The following is a 16,520-nucleotide window of genomic DNA, read 5'->3' on the forward strand; positions in this document are numbered from 1 at the left end:
TTATTAACTTTCTTTTGTAAAAGACTAAGTTCTTGTTGCCCAATTTCAGTACCATTGAGGTCCTCAGCTAAAAATATTTTCCCATGTGAGTGCTATTCACTTTAAGCCCTCAATGAATAGGCAACTGAGGAAAGTCACCTGATACGTTAGGATTCATCTATATTGACCAGGGAAGCTCTCTGTGCTGTGTTTCACAAGACAAGCTGTAGTGCAAACACTAGTATTGGCAACTTTCATGATTTTATCACAAGTCTCGTGATATTTTGTAGTTTTCTTAAAGCTGCAGTGATTACATGAGAATTTCAGCTTACTCTTTTTTTTAAATAAAAGTTTTTAACCTGCATGATTATAGGAAGAACCTTGAAAACAGAGACCCAAGTATATCTGTGATGGTATGTTCACCCGACACCGCCCCAAAGGGCTTAAAATGGTTCAGAAGGGGCTACTCGACAGGATGGGCTGCATCCGGGTCAGGTGTAGGCTGGATATACACCCCTAGCTGAACCTGAAGCCCAGCTGATAAGAAGAGGTTGGGCTTGCAGAAAGAGGTTGCGTGCAAGAGAGGCAGCAGTCACTCAGGGTTGAGAGAGAGGAATAGGAAGAACTGTACCGAAACAACAGCACGGGTGAGACGGCATGGACCTTAGCTGCTGATTGTAGGGTCCCTAGGCTGGAAACCAGTGTAGAGGGCAAGCGTGGGTTCACCTACCAGCCATGGGGAGTGATGGATTCTGAAAACAGCCTGAGGCGTTTGGTTAGAGAGGCTTTGATCCCTCAGACAGGGAAACTAATGACCTGGCCAGAGGGACAAGCCACGAAGAGAAAGCACTGCAATGTGTGGAGTATGAGAGAGGCTGCTAGGTGAGAGATTGGGACAAGAGGCAGAGAAACTGCAAGAGGAGGTGTGAAACCAGTGGTGAGCTAGTCTCCAGATGAACCGGCCACAAGGCGGTGCCAGAGCGGTGAATGGAATAAACCCCATAACAGTGCTGTAAAGGCCCCAAATCCAGAAGATAAATAAAAAGCATCTTAAATTGTATGTAAAATTAAAGTCATAATTTTTAATCCAATCCATATTTTTCAGTGGCATGACATGATTTTAATCACTTGATGTTAGCAATATTGAAATGCACAAATGCTCAAACGTTGTACAGATGTGCATGAATGAGTTACAATTAATGTAGGAACAGATAAACATAAATCATCATGCATCAAGATAAGAATATACCACACAATTGCAAATCCACTGTTGAATTGGGGTGAGGGAAGAAAGAAAAAAAATCTTGCTATTCTGTATTCCTGAATTAGATTTTTGGATACCATTGCATCAGACATTTTTACAAGTAAATAATAAATTGCTTCAGAGCATTCTGACAAATGTAATTAATTGTCTAGATATTCAATATTTCCCAAATAGACATAATTGAACACCTAAGGCTGCAGTATGATAAAGTACTCCCCAAACATAGGGTAAAAAATCCAAAGTGGTGCTCGATAGAATATATCTCTTGTGAAAAAATTGCTGTAAGAAAAAAATTAAAATAATTAGAAAATCAGTGATTAAGATACTTACTAAGCCAATACTCACTTTAAAACTATTTCATTTAAATTGTCGTAACACATTAAAAATGCAAACTTCAAATAAGTGTGTCAAACAGGCCATAAAAAAGTAAATCATCATACATCATAAATAAACATCAAAGCATCCATTCTCAATATAAAGCACAGATATGTTAGTAAATCTCTTAAAATAGGAAAAATAATCCTGACTATATAAAAATATCACACATGCACTTTCTTACTTTAAAAAAAGACTTGTGTGTATATTTTTCCAATTTTAAAATGCAATATCCGTTTTATAGATACTAGTGAAATCCAGTACATCATCCACGTAAAATGAGGCAAATGTTTTAAAAGCTCATATAAGATGAACAAAATTAGGTTCCAGGTGAACTTGGAAGTCCCTCTCAGTGGGCTTTCTGCATTTGGAAAGAAATTAATTCTTTGCCCTTGAAAACTGAAATTTTCTGCTGAATAACTGAAATAATTCTAGTGACATATGTTTCCTCTCAGAAAATGTGCCCAAGTCCAAGTTATCATCTGGATATTTGGTATTCTTTCCAGAATCCCAGTTGTAATCCTATTCTGACCTTTTTTTCCAGTTCAAAATAATCAGTATAATATTGGGGTTTAAAATCTTAATTATAATAACTAATTAAGGATATTTATTTTTCTTTAGAAGTATTCTTGAATAAATTTGTAAGAGAGTAGGGTATGAATAATTTCCTTTAGTCATAATATTTACATTTCTTTGTTTAGCATCATTAGATGTCAAAGATCCTTAGAATATAGTTCAACTTCATATTCTCAATTTATAATTTTCTCCAAGACTTCAGATTTTCTCCATTTTTAAATTGGAAGGTCTCCTGTAAGTAAAGGCCTTGAAAATTACTGTGAATTTTGCTGGTCTCTACCTGACATGATAAAACAATAAACATACAAGCCATACCAACAGTCCTAAAAGTTGTGCGTCTTTGGATTATGGTATACTATGCTGCCCATGTTTCTAGTTCAAAGTGATTGGGCACCAACCTCAAATGATGTCTCTGAGAAATGTCAAAGACTTCAAAAAGTAGCATGCTTTTGTACAGTCTGTCTTAATATAGAGAAGGGTTTTTTATGTATAACGTATGTCCCCTTTTACTCTGAGCTTTTTGTGTCTAGTTATATTTTTAAACAGTATTTGCCTCTTGAAAATATTATTAGGAGACTGTACCATAGGGATATTAATTATAGAACAAAGCTTAATATATTAAGTGTTTTTATGAATGGAAAACATGGGGCTATGAACCACATAAGCCAATTTTTGACATAAAGATTCTTTAAGCTACTGGTAATATCCTTTTGTGTGTTACTTTTTCCTTTTTATAATAGAAAAATAATGCTCTCTATCTTTAATTTTCATATAAAGTATTTTTCTAAAATAGATATTTTTCATATTTCCGCTTGTATACTGCGTTGGCTTGTTTCCAAGTTCTCTTGGATCCCAGCTGACTTTTGAGTTCCTTATGCTTTGCTGACTTTCTTTGCACACTCTTATAGAAGCATTAAAGAAGTGTCTCTGCAAAACCTAGGCTGCCTTGTGCTTGTACTAGTTTGTTTAGAAGTTTCTCTGGGATTGGGGAAGGTGACTGGCTGGGACTCTCACTACCATTGCAGCCCAAGGAAGTAAACCTTTGTCTTAGGAAAGGGGTCTTAATGTGCTGGCCATTTATCCCCTTGCCCTCATGCACCATTATTGGACAGAGAAATCTAGTGGCAGTTCGCTGCTACCACTCTTTCTGGGTGTCTCTCCACTGCAATGTAAGCCCAGGGTCAGTAGAACTCAAGTTAGCAAGGCCCTGGGTTTGTTAACCTAGAGCTTGAGCGTCTACACTCATTTATAACCCCAGGTTAAGAATTGTTGAATCCTGGATCCCATCTTGGGACTCCAGAGTCTACACTGTATTATGCGGGCCCAAGTCCAACGACCTATATCCCAGATTTCCTAGTGCCTTCCCAAAATGTAATCATTCTAGCCGTTTGTGGTGCAGTGTGGGAAAACTTGACTGTCCAGAGGACAAAAGAAGTTGTCCCATGGGTTTGTGGAATACTTTCGATCAACTCTAAGGGCATAAGTCCAGTAGGGCTGCATCTACACTGCAAAGCAATAGGGATTGAACCATGGGTCCCGGCTTGACTCAGGCTCAGACCTCCACTCGTGGTTTCTGGGACCCTGGGTTGGTATGGTTTGTGTGTGGATGGAAGCAGAGTTAGGCTTGAGCCTGAGTTCAAACTCTAGGCTTACCCAGTATGTCTATACTGCAGTGTATGTAAACCTGTAACCCAGTAAGTCCAGGATTCAAACTCAGGTTCAAGGCTAATCTTCTTTGTGTCTACAATATAATTGGGCTAACTCACAGCTCAAACCCAGGGTCCCAGAACGCTGCAGGATTGTAGGGTCCAAGCTCGAGTCCAGCACCTATTGCTTTGCATTGTAGCCACAGTCCCACTTGACTCAGGTCATGGGACTCATCCAGAAGTATTGCACAGTTTTGTTGGTCATCTTCTTTAGTCCTCTGTATCCCAACAATCTGCAATCCACTCTATTGAAAACAAAAGCTGCCCCTCCCTTGGCAAACAGCACCAGCTCAGGTCAGCATTAGCCCATTCTGTTCTGATCACTGATCTGCATGCACACTATCAGAGAGCCTCCTGGGTTTGCAATGAAGAGTGAACTGAGCAAGCCTTTTGTAAAGCGAGCTGCTTTCTGATAATGTGCAGGGTGGGCAGTAAATTTTTCCCACAGTGCACCATGGGCTAGAGTGGCCACATTTTGGTGGATGGGGCACTAGGGACTCTGGAATATGGTTGCTTTGACTTAGGTTCACGCACAGGTCTGAAAATTCTTAACCTAGGGTTACAATACAGTGTAGATGCTCAAGCCCAGAGTTCCCTAACATGGGTCAGCTTATATTAACTCAAGTCCCATTAACCCTAGGCTTATATTACAGTGTAGACATTCTCTCTCTCTGTGGATTTGGGCAACACAGAGGGAAGGTGGGTCCAGGCAGTAAGACCAGAAGAGCACTGCAAGGTCCACCTCTTTATTACTGCACATTTTAAACTGATATTGTGGGATAAAAGGATGGCAAGGTCATATTAACAAGGAAGTCACTGCTAGAGAGCTGGTTAGGAATTTGTTGTCAAAAAACTTTTCCACTGAAAAATGCTGATTTGTCAGAACTCAAGCTTTTCTTAGGTAAAGGTCTGTTTTGAATAATTTTCCTCTTTGAAAAAGTTTCAGAATTGTTGAAGAATCCTATTTTTGACATTTTGAAAATTAAAAATTCAAATTTTTCAGTTTGAAATGACTTCTTACTTTGAAATTTACTTAATTTTTCTTACTTTGAAAGTTAGCATATAGAAATATTTTTAAAGAAAACATTGAAACTGAAATGAAACACTTTGAAAATTACTGAATGTTTTGGTTGACGTAAACCAATTTTTTTTTTTTTTTATTTTCAGTTTATGGTGTGTTTGTTTTTAAGATAGAATCATAGATTTGAAGGTCAGAAGGGACCATTATGATAGTCTAGTCTGACCTCCTGCACAACGCAGGCCACAGATTCTCACCCACCCACTCCTGTAACAAACCTCTAACCTATGTCTGAGCTATTGAAGTCCTCAAATCGTGGTGTAAAGACTTTGAGGTGCAGAGAATCCTCCAGCAAGTGACCCATGCCCCACGCTGCAGAGGAAGGCAAAAACCCCCCAGAACCTCTGCCAATCTGCCGTGGAGGAAAATTCCTTCCTGACCCCAAATATGGCGATCAGCTGAACCCTGAGCATGTGGGCATGACTTACCAGCCAGATTTGTGACCTTTTGTCCCATGGCATGGACAATTTTTTTTGACTCTCCAATGCTCACAATGCTTTACATTGTGTTCCACCTTGTATTTAGCTGTGACTCCCTGAGTACTTTTCCCGCATCTGAAGAAGAGCACTGCATAAATTCAAAACCTTGTCTCTCTTGCCAGTAAAGTTGGTCCAGTAAAATGTATTACCTCATCTACCTTTTCACTCTAAAATCCTGAGACCCACACATGTACATCAAAACTGCAAACCTTAACTTGCTACGTTTGCCTTGCTTCAGTTCTTCACACAGCATTTGTTTCCTTTTACAATATAACTCACTTTTTTCCCTCCATCTTTTCCATCATCTTATGTAGTTTTTCCTATACTATTTTAGTTCCCTCTTTATCCCCTATTGTTTTTAATAATTTTTGTCCTTCCTTTCCTATATTCTGTCACTTTCCCTCCTTATTAATTCCCCATAGTATCTCTGTCTCCTCCAGTGTTCTGGCATTCGTTTTCACCTCAATTTCTTGCTCCTCTCTCCTATTCCCCCCCCAGTCCTTCACTCCATGTATCCTCCACTTATAGAGTTACATTTGAACTATTCCCCTTGCATGCCCACATGCTGCATGTCCCCTTATTCAGATTAACTGGGAAGTGGAGTCTGCTCAGAGAGATGGTGCTGCCAGACAGTACTCTGACCATAGAATATCATTTCCCTCATTTAGTGTTGGGCTATGGTGAGTTAGAGGCAATTCTTCATGCTGTGAATTATGTCTGACTTTTTATGAAGCCAACACATTTTGGTTATTACCATTGTTTGTTTGTTATTCCATATCCTAGTGGTGTAACTCATTGAGAAAATATGCCTAATTTTAGTACCATCTCTATTTTTGTCCCTTGTTTCTCTCCCAGCTCTAGCTTTGTTCTTCTTCCCTGTCCTTGTCTCTTTTTTCTTCTCTCTTTTCCCGTCCCTGTAGCAATTCTCTTCTCTTCCCCAATGGGCTTTGGTCTCACTACTTTTTGCATACCATTCTCTACAATAGTCAGCAATTAAATATTTAATATTTGCATTGAAGTTTCTCCTCATTGAGTTGTAGAGCAACATCACTGAGATTAATACAGGTCAGAGGAGTTCACACCTCTAAGTCATTGTTTCAGGTTGTCTGCAGACTTGGGAAGATTAGCTCTGCATTGAGTTACATTTGATAGATTATGTTTTTCAACCATGAGGGCTAGAAACACTTTTTAAATGAAAGTTTGTGTTCTTCAGGGTTGGAATCTGTCATGTAGGCCATGTAAATACATCAGTCAAACTGGGTGTTTGCTGACCAGGGCTGTCAATGAAAATTTGTAAAATGGAAATACAGTAACTCCTTGCTTAATGTTGTAGTTATGTTCCTGAAAAATGTGACTTTCAGGAAAATGATGTGAAGCAAATCTAGTTTCCCCATAAGAATTAATGTAAATGGGGGGGAGGTGTTTAGGTTCCAGGGAATTTTTTTTCACCAGACCAAAGAATATATGGCATTCCCTGGGAAATATCCCACCCTCTTCTACCCTCTGACTTCACCATCTCACCCGAGCTTCACAATCATCATTGCTGTGTACAGTATTAAACTGTTTGTTATATATATATATATATATATATATATATATATATATATATATATATATACACACACACACACACACACACACACACACACACACACACACACACACACACACTCACACTAAGTTTTAAACAAAACAGTTTAATACTGTACACAGCAATGATGATTGTGAAGCTCGGGTGAGATGGTGAAGTCAGAGGGTGGAAGAGGATGGGATATTTCCCAGGGAATGCCTTAATGCTAATGATGAACTAGCACTCGGCTGAGCCCTCAAGGGTTAACACATCATTAATGTAGCCCTATTCTCTACAAGGCAGCACAAATGGAGGAAGAGGAGACAGTGAGACATACCCTGTGTGTGTGAGAGAGATGCACATTGCCCCTTTAAGCACACTGACCGCACTCTAAGTACATTGCCTTTTTAAGTAGATCAATATGTTGAGACAGCAGCTGGTGCCATCAGTTTCCCTCTGTTCTGAGCCCTGTCGTATCCCCCCTACTCTATGGAGATGGGGTAAGCGAGGAGGAGGGGGAAGAGGGGGGTAATGTCAGGGTGTCCCCCTCCCCCCAGCACAGCAAGCAGGAGGCTCCTGGGAGCAGCTCCAAGGAAGAGGGCAGGAGCAGCACATGGTAGTGGGGGAAGTGGCAGTGCTCCACACACACACAAGGCAAGCCTGCTGCAACCCCCCAACCTCAAGGCAATTCCACAGCCCACAACCTTGAACAGCCACTTATAGTATCTAGAGAGGTAACACATATAGATAAGATTGGTTACATAATTTCTTTCTTTGGTTGTGTTTCTTCAAGCTGCTTTTTTTATTTCTGTCTTCATTGAGATTATTTTCCCCTAAATTGCATTGACTCTGTATTTTAACTATATATGCTTGAATGTGAACATTTTGGAATTTTTTCATAAAGAAAATAGAGTCTATTTCTTGTGATAAAGCAGATCTTTAGATCCCTGTTAACCCTCCCTCTGCCTGCCTGTTGAATTATTTTTCTGGCAAGTGGCAAATCCATTTAAAAAAAAAAAACCTGGCAAGGCCAGTCAAATACCAGCCGGGTGGTAACCCTACCCACAGTTCAAGTCCTGTTGCGTTGCAGTGTAGATGCATTCTCACTGGACTTGTGTACTGGGAGTCCACTAAAAGTATTCCACAGTCCCACAAGCCAACTTCCTTTGTCCTCTGGACAGTCAAGTTTGATGGACAGTCAAGTTTTCCCACACTACACCACAAAGGGCTAGATAGATCACATTTTGGGAGGGCTCTTGTAGCGGGGCAAGCATCATGCTCTGGAGAGAAAGGGGTTAAAACCAGCTCTGGGAAAGGGCTGCCCCAAGGAGCCAATCAGGGGAAGGCAGAAAGCAGCCAATCCATGCCCAGTAGGGCTGGTATAAAGGTGTGTATGCATGCTGAGGAGAAGGGAGTAGATTTGCCCTGCAGCCTTGGCTGTGTCTTTGTGAGGGAGAGAAGGAATCTGCCATCATCTATGTCCACCACTGCATCCAGTAACCATGAATAATCATACTAGCACTTTGATAAAATAATCAGTATTTAAATAGTTTAGTGTCAATAGCTCAGATATGTGGGTGTGGCAATGCATAACTCTTAAAATTGTTTAAATTTGCCTGCTTTTAGACTCAAAGACTAGCTGCTTCAGTCCTCTTTAGAAGGTCATCTTTATATCTAGAAATGTTAGAAACTGTTTGGAATGAAACTTAATTTTGTACGAACCTATTGGGGGCATCTGTCCCCATCGCTGCCCCCACATCCTAGAACTTTAATTTGCTTCTTGAATATCAAGAATATTTAAGGAGTAGAAAAATAGTTCTTAATGCTTTCCATGTTCGAAATGCTTTGAGCAGAGAATTGTTGCTAGCTCTTCTATAATGTTTATCACTTAGTGAAGTGAAAAATCATCATTTTCAGTAGTAATTCTGTGCTGTATAACTAAACACTTTGAGAACGGGAAAGGAAGGTTTCTTGGATTTTTTATTAAGCTAAATATGATAGGGTTAGGGTGGGAGCCTGCTGTATTTACTGTACTTTGCCACTGGTTTTATTAAGAATCATATATAATTTATAACAAGAACTTTCCGTCTACTTGATGATGTACCAATTTCATCAAGGGAGTTTATTGGAAAGAAAAGTTGTATGTAAACAAGAACTGTTGAACTTGGACATACTGCTATATATTTTAAGGAGCCTTGGCTCAGCTGAGTGTTTCTGCAGAGAGAACTAAAATGATGCAATGCTTTGAAATTTCACCTCCTTGGCTCTAAGATGAAACTTTGTTTTCAATAGATGATATCCATCTCTTACATAAAAAGTTTTTGCTTTCAAGAGTGATTTAAAGCATCAGTGAAGCTGAATGATTATGGACGAACTGATCTGCAGGGAAAGATAGTAAATGAGATTGATACTGGAAAAGTGATTAGTCCTGTTGGAAAATCTACGATAACTAAAATGAGCTTCAGTCAGAAACTTTTCCAGGAATCCTAGTTAAATTCAGAAAACTAGTGTGTGGTTGTCTCAAGGCTTTGAGAAAAAGAAAATGGAGTGGCCTTCATAGACGTTTAAAGGTAATGAAGAACCATGAGTCAATAGCGAGAGAAGAGTTAGTGCCAAAAAGAAGAGGGGAAAAAAAAAGGGGGGGGCATAAACTTTTTCCTTTTATTGAAGTATTTTTATACAGTATGCATATAGAAGAATCTGTGTATGTTAAAAAGTGGAAAACATCAAAGCATTTTAAATAATTCTCTCTTATGACAGGTTTCAGAGTAGCAGCCGTGTTAGTCTGTATTCACAAAAAGAAAAAGAGTACTTGTGGCACCTTAGAGACTAACAAATTTATTTGAGCGTAAGCTTTCGTGAGCTACAGTGAGCTGTAGCTCACGGAAGCTTATGCTCAAATAAATTTGTGAGTCTCTAAGGTGCCACAAGTACTCCTTTTCTCTCTTAAGGATTTTTATGAACATTAAGGGTGGCCTAATGTATTTCATTTGGCATATGTATCTATGAAAGGAGATCATATTTGATTGCAGTTTACCATCTCATCTACATTAAACAGTGCTCTTTCCAGAGATGCTATTGCATGCATTGTATTAGTCTAATCTATTATTTTGGGTGATACTAAGAAATTCTGTTTTTTGTAATTATTTTCCATTCAGCAGTTGACGGTTCCACTTACTTTTTTTGTTATAGTTAAATAATGTGTTGCTCTAAGTTTTCTTGGTATGTATTAAGTTCCTGTAGGACCGAAGTATTTCATAGGAGAGAGTGCCTCTGATGACCTGGGGGGGAAAAACGTACTGTATTTCAGTAACTGAGTATACAAACACCTTCTACTGATGTTTCATAAAGTACAAAGAAATATATAATATTATTGATTTTTTTTGTTATGGAAGTACCTCTATAAAAGTTAGTTTTAGATGCTGGAAAAATGACTAAAATATAAATAATTGAAAGAAAATTAATAGATACTTTGTCAAATCATGTATAATAAAGTAGCTGTTGTATATGTTCAGTTTATTAGCTAGATAGCAACAGCAGATATTCTCAGGTGTCCTGTATATACAGAAGAGTCTCTTTTGTTGTATTAGTTGTAGTATTAGGTCAGTTGAGATTCTTTAAATGTTGAACTATAGTATGAGCAACCTTTGTTTTGTTTTGTTTGTGGGTTTTTTTTGTTTTGTTTTAGCAAATACTGCTGAGATCCATGCTGCTAGAAGAAGTGACTTTAGGTTTGGATGAAAATTCTGGTTTTTGTTTTGGACAGCAAATCCAGGGATGTTGGAAAAACTTAGAATTCAATGCCAATGCTAGGCAATTTGAAGTCCAGAACTGATGAGACCCAGGCAAATCTGTTAGAATGTCATCTGTCTGATAAAATATCAAAATTAGAATGTGGTACATGGTAATACAATAATTTTTAAAAATACAGAGAACCTACAGTGGAGCATCTGCAGACAACGTGGGACTCTGATCTTAACACCCAGGTCTATAATACAAGGATTAATTTCTGATCACTCCCTCTCCCATATCCTGCACACTAAAAATAGCGCCCAAATCATGCCAGTTCTTCTTCGAAAACACTTCTAAAATCTTATTTTCCTTTTTGGGCATACAGCCCTCTATCTCCTGTCTTGACTACTGCAATCTCTTCTTTTCCTCCCTGTTGCCCAGATCATGTTTACGCTCTTCTTTAGAAAACACATGTTGCTAAGATTTCCTTTGCTCATCAGTATTTCATCCCACTCTTTTTTTTTTAAATCCTTCCTTTGGTTCTCCCTAGGTCTGCTCCCTCCCACTCTCTGTAGGAAAATGGAGAATGGTGGTACCAGGGTCCTTATCCCAGAATCACCTGTAGCTCTGCCTGGTGTTTTTCCAGAAGCAAGGGGGAACAGTCAAGTCTGGCAACTCTTCAGTGGGGGAGCCTGCTGCCACAGCTAGTTTTTTGGTGCTACAAAGGGCCATATGACTGTTTCAGAAATTTGTGAAGCTGGGGTTGGGGCTACAGGAAAAAGGAAGTTGGACCATGAAATCAGTTACTCAGAAGTTTGTGTTCTGGCCAGGAGTTTTTGCCTAGAGAAATGTGCATCTTTCGGTCCTGCAAAAAGTCCACTCTATCTATCCCTTCAGGAATAAAGTCTAGGGAGATAAGAGGTTCAAGGGCAGAGCCCAGAGGCATTCTCCCAAAGTGGGAACAGGTCGAGGTGAACTAGGGGGGACTAAGGGTCAAGAAAACCCAAGGAGGAGATAATGGAACAGGAGGGGAGTGAGAAGCTGGGAGTGACCATGTCAAAAGTGGTAGGTAGATCAAGAAAGGTGAGTATAGAGAATAGGTCCTTAGATTTAGCCAGGAGAAGGCCAAGCCAAGTGCAGTTTCAGTGGAAACCTTATTGCAGGGACTCTAGAGATAATGGGGGGGGGGGGGGGAAGGTAGGGAGGCAGCAGGAACACAGTGTCACAAATCTCATTTTCCTTTTTTATAGATTCATAAATATTAAGGCTAGAAGGGACAGTCTTGCATAACACGGGTCAGAGAATTTCATCCAGTGACTCCTTCACTGAGCCCAGTAAATTGTGGTTAAACTAAGGCATGTTTTGTTCAGAGAGCAATCTGTCTCATTTTAAAGACTTCTGGTAATGTATAGTTTGCCACATTCCTTAAAACTTAACAACTGGCTAACTAACATCACAAAACATAATTGTTAATGGGAATCTTCAGTGAGTGGAAGGTTTCTAATGGAACTTTGCAAGGGTCAGTTCTTGGTCTAGTGATATTTAGTATTTTTATCAATGGCCTTAAAAGAAATAGAAATCCATTAATAAAGCTTGCAGATGACATAACTGATGGCAAGTCAGGGTTTCTGTGAGGTGGGCATGTTTATTTCCAGCATTCATGGAATTGCTGTCAGACTGGAATAGCTGAATGCCACTATCACTTGATCTGAAGGGTTTTGTAAGCCACTTCCAACCCCCCCAGTCAATATTATTCACTGCCCTAGAACTTAATTAACACCAAGCTGGGATGACCAGTAATGTCTCCAACCCTTACAGAATATCAAATGCACTTACTTAAACATCTGAAAACTAGGAGATTGTTAAGGTACACAGCAGGTCTGCGCAACAACCTTAACTCTGCCCCTGGGGCTGGCTAGATCCACAGGAGCTATACTGTAAGTGTGTTTCAGCTAGGCTGTCTTTCAATAAGCAGACATGAGGAATGACTAAATGATGCCACTTCATGTGGTGTATTGTCCCACAGTATTCTCATTCATCTGCATATACTCCAATTGCCCTTCACTGTGCCTGATACAAGGATTACTTGCAGCTGATTGCCATAACTCATGCTGTGATATGAAGAGAGGTACATTTGCAGCCAAAGGGGTCATGAATTCCCCATTTCTGTGCTCGGTTATGTCATTTGTACAAGTAGAAGAGCATGATCTATTATTGCTGTGGGGATTTGAAACTATCGTCAGATGTCCCAGTCGAGTGTTCCCTCTTGGGCCCTCACTTGCCTAGACGCTTTGAGGGAACCCAGCCCGTGAGTCCCTAGGTGCTTAAGTCTCCTGAGTGGAGCACAGCATTATCCCAGTTTTTAGGGCCTGCAACACGGTCACTGGGCAAAGACCCTCTGTCTGGCATCCCCTCCTGAGGCCTAGCCTGTATTCAGTGTTGACCTCTCAGACTTCCCTGTTCGTTTAAACATGCCCTCACCCAGAACTCCAGTTGTGAGCCTGATGGTTTACTGTTCTTTCTCTCCCGGGAGACTTGTAGCAAGTTGTGAAGCATATGACACACACATATTTTGCACAGATTCTAACATCATTGCTCTTACTTACTCTCATGCCACACGAGAGGGTAGAGGTCATTTAGAATACCACAAACATCCTGAACACAATGCTTTAGCCCCTCACTATAATCTTGTACAGAATTCATTAATTATACAGGCAGATTCCCCAAAAGGTAGCAACAGTCGAATAGCATGCGTGACTGTGCATTACAGGATACAGTTAATATTCCAGAGGAAATCCTTAGGACAGAGGTCAAGGGATGGTACCATCTAACAACTTTGGAGTGATTTGTGCAGAATAGGTGCAGTGGTTGAGGATAGGCCAGGCATAGCAACCTGGTGTTCAAATTTGCCTTAATGAGAACATGCTCTGACAGTTTCTCTTGTTACACTATTGTTCCATATCATCTGGAAGGAGACAGTACTACAATATCTGTCAGGGATGGGTTGAAAAGGGCAGAATTAAGGTTGTGAAGCAGGACTGGTTTTGTACCTTAACTAGATATTTCCTGCCTTTCAGATATTTAAGTATAAGTGCATTTATTTGTTCCCCCCCGTCCCCCAAACTAACATTCTGTAGGGGTACAAGGCATTCCCAGTCAACCTCAACTCTTATTTGTTGATGTTTTGGGGCAGTAAATTCCCTTTGATTTTTGAGGAGGAAGTGATGGTGGTATGAAATGATTGGAAAAAAAAAAACTGGAGGTGGGCAAAAGAAGACATCCTGAGAACACATCACTGCCACTTGGCTACCAGTTGTGCCCTCCCATGTGGCCTCCATGCCTCTAATAAGTGCTGCTTGGATTCAATGGCTAATACAGCATGTCACTTTGAGCTATCCAGTTACCCTGATATCAGGCTATCTGAAAACTCTCTGGTTTGCAACAGAATTGAGTCCTGCAGTAAAAGAATAAATGATTTTTTCTGGCTCAGTCAATCCACACTGGGGTCCAACTTTTACACAGAATAACTTTTAAAATACTGCTTTCCCAAAGGGGCACTGGGTGCGGACACAAGCTGAGATCAAATCTGAGCTATTTTTCTTGTCCATGTCCTTTGTACCTTGGCTTTTCCTTAGGAGATGGCCAACAGTGCCACCATCAGAACAATTGCATTTTCACATTATAGAGTGTTCAAAAAAAAAGGGGGGGGGGGAAGAAGGGCTAGAAGGAACACAAAACATTTAAAACAGAGCTATTGTGCCTCTTCTTTTTCCTTAAATATGCTTTAAAAGATGCCAAACAGTGTAAGATACACATAAGAAACTGGATCATGTGTTTCATCAACACAAAATAGACGTGTGAAAAGGTAAAGATGTGAGCAAAAGTTTTTCATTTTTGTTTTCCTCTCCCCAGAAACCAAAGCTCTTAATAAAACTGTTCCCTAAAAGCAGGCTATTTTTTTGGAAATTGGTGTCTTTGCAAAATCAGTTTGCTTTAATATCGCAAGCTTTCATTCACTGTTTGTTTCTTGGTTCATGGCAGACCAAGGAAACATTAAAAATATGCCAGAAATTAAAAAACAAGGCGATAACCCCTCAAAATAATATGAAGATTTATTTTAAAAGACTTGAAGTATTTTTAAGTGTAAGCAAGTGAAAATAACATTTTGTTCCTTTATTGAATAAAATGCTTACTTAAAGAATGGATAGATTTGTTTATGCCATTCTTTTCACATGAGTAATAAATCAAAGTTCACATTTATAACAACTTAATATTAGTGATGACCTCAGAAACGAGTATGTTAATGTCATGCAAAAGTAACATACTTTAGTTGGGTCAGAATACCCCAAAAGCAATTCACTTTCACATATTTATATGCATGTGGAATGCTTGAATCACTGGAATTCTTAAGCTGTTTCTTTAGAATTTTGTGTACAGTGTGCAACAATGGTATAGCTGGCAAATGAATGAAATGTTAAAAGAAAATTTTTTTTTACAAACGTGCATTATACTTTTAAAGTGTTTTTTTTTTTTTTATGGATAAGATGCAAAAAAATCTGCATACTTTGTTTTGTGAATTTTTCATCCTTGCTTGTACTTAAAGTTCGGTTTATTTAAGAACATTTTGAAGATTTTTTTTATTGTACATAGTTATAATTATGATAATTTTCAGAATTCATTTTGAATCAGGGAAGTATGCTTTCATGTACGTATACTTACATAGTATTGTGTATTTGTTTATAAATGAAAAGCAACCTGGTCTCCATCTTCCCGTTGACATCAAACAATCCTCTGATATGCAAATTCAGCTCTGGGGAGAGCAGATACACAGCGTTTGTTTGGATTGAATCCAAATCTGAGTGAAAGTTTTAGTTAAAGAACTGATTTTAAAGCATTGTCTCATTTGAATAAAAACTTATATTGACATAGTCTTGAACTAAACTTACTATTTTTGATGAAATTTTATGATTTCCTTTATTTCCAGTATATTTTGCTATTGCTATTTTAATAATACCGGTCTCTCTCACGTTACAGAAGATGCAGCTTATCTACAGAGTCAGTTTTTCTGTCTTTTTTTTTTTTTAAGACACTGAACAAAATATCTTTGTTTCCTTACAGCACTGATAACTGATCTGTACATGACCTTTCTGTCAAGTGTAATGTTGATACTATGTGTATTTTATTGACATAATTTGTAAGGTTTTGTTTTTAATAGTAAAGGATCTGATTACTGTATGATGGTTAGCATCTCTTAAAAGATTTTTCTAATTTGCTTGCCCTTCTTATCAAACTAAGTATGTAATATATGTCTCAAGCATAGATAGACAAAAAGCAGACTTCTGGGGAAGTTTTCATTTAAGCCTACCCACCTCTGGCAACAAAGTTTAAAATTGTCAAACTTTCATGTTCTAGAATTTGCTATTATGGATGCAGTTATGGAGAACTTGGCAGCTATTTGCCATCTTTGAATGCAGTATTTGAAAGAGATGAACATTGTTAAATTTTACCTGGTGTAGCCGTTTAACTGGAAAAAAAGTTGAACAGGAGAGGCAAATTGACTGACTGAAGTATTTTAAATTCTTAGACGTGCATAATTCCTGTGTTCCCAATTTTACATACTCCATGGCTTCTAAAATTGAGTTACATAATTTTGACAGCTTATGAATGTGCATTGTTGATATTTGTTTTCTTCGTTCTAGGCTCATGAGAATAAAAGCCTATAGAAATTAATTTTGGTGGTGAAAAACTTCTTTATTTTGAG

The 16,520-nt window shown here is 38.8% G+C and overlaps 1 protein-coding gene across 8 annotated transcripts in view; it reads left to right on the top strand.

Moving 5' to 3' along the window:
* Positions 1-16,520, top strand: part of NEK7 (NIMA related kinase 7) — a 126,198-nt gene that overhangs the window by 78,657 nt on the left and 31,021 nt on the right. The window lies entirely within an intron of this gene.

This window comes from Dermochelys coriacea, chromosome 8, assembly GCF_009764565.3.
Source record: "Dermochelys coriacea isolate rDerCor1 chromosome 8, rDerCor1.pri.v4, whole genome shotgun sequence".
Classification (NCBI taxonomy): domain Eukaryota; kingdom Metazoa; phylum Chordata; order Testudines; family Dermochelyidae; genus Dermochelys; species Dermochelys coriacea.